The sequence below is a fragment of the Saccostrea echinata genome, unplaced genomic scaffold, assembly GCF_033153115.1.
Source record: "Saccostrea echinata isolate AGI-Se365-2 ecotype Australia unplaced genomic scaffold, CSIRO_AGI_Sech_v1 ptg000001l, whole genome shotgun sequence".
NCBI classification, from domain to species: domain Eukaryota; kingdom Metazoa; phylum Mollusca; class Bivalvia; order Ostreida; family Ostreidae; genus Saccostrea; species Saccostrea echinata.
In genome coordinates, this window is record NW_026889750.1 from 52,172,532 (window position 1) to 52,173,755 (window position 1,224).

Below are 1,224 nucleotides of genomic sequence, written 5' to 3' on the forward strand. Positions count from 1 at the left end.
TATTTTAATTGTATGAAATGAAAATAAAGTCCTTAATTCAAAATCATAATTTGTACGAAAATAAGACGTCATGTCATTAAAGCGAGTGTTGGTAAAATGGGTAGGCAAACCCGGGCCGGGGCAAATTAAAAACCGGGGCTATTCGAGATTTTTTAATTTTCTGCCGTAATACTTTATGAATGCAGCTGAAATTTTCAGATTATGTTTGTTATAGGTTTATTTGTATTCGGTATGAAAATTACCTTGAAATACTCAGTATTTTAGATTTCCTTGACGATTGTTGATTTCCAAGTTGGTAAAATGAGTAGTCAGTTACCAAAGTCAACATTTTACGTTTTCTGACATATTTGACGAAAAGTCAATAAAGTTATGAATCATTCTGATGTTAAAGATTATATATTAACTATAAATTAGTATTTCTTCATTGGTAATTGTTATTGCTGCGTAAAATTACACGTTTTAAGAAAAACCGGGTCATTAAAACCGAATCCGATCACCCGGGACAAACCTGAATATTCCGGAATAATTGTACCGGTTACATTACTATTTGTCCTTGAAAAAAAAAGAACTTAATGCCAATTATTTGTTGACAGCTTTTATTTCATTTTTATTGATATAAAAAATCATTTAAGGAAAGTTCACATAATTATATGAATATTAATGTGAGTATACCTCCATGAGGTTAGAGATGGGCAATGTCACTAAGGTGATAGCTAACATCCTCCGATACCAACAATTCGCTATCATTATTTCGGAATTTTCGGGTTTGCCCCGGGTGATCGGATCCGGTTTTAATGACCCGTTTTTTCTGAAAATGCGTAAATTTTGCATAGTTATAGCAGTTTGCGATGTAAAACTCATTAGTGATAGTTAATATGCCGTGTTCATTACCGGGAAAACACACAAGAATATTGACTTATTGACCCATAAGTTAAAAATACCGTAAAATGTCGTCTTGATTTTGCCTACCCATTTTACCAACTAGGAAATAAACAATCGCCTAGAAAATCCAAAATGCAGTGTATTTCAAGGTGATATTTAAAATTAATACTCAAGAACCTTTAAGAAACATAATCTGAAAATTTCGAATTAATTGTTGGAATATTAGCAAAGAAAATTAAAAAATCTCAAATTACCCCGGTTTTTAATTTGCCCCGGCCCAGGTTTGCCTACCTATTTTACCAACACTCCATTAAAACTGGTTCTCTGTGAAGTAGGTCAAGC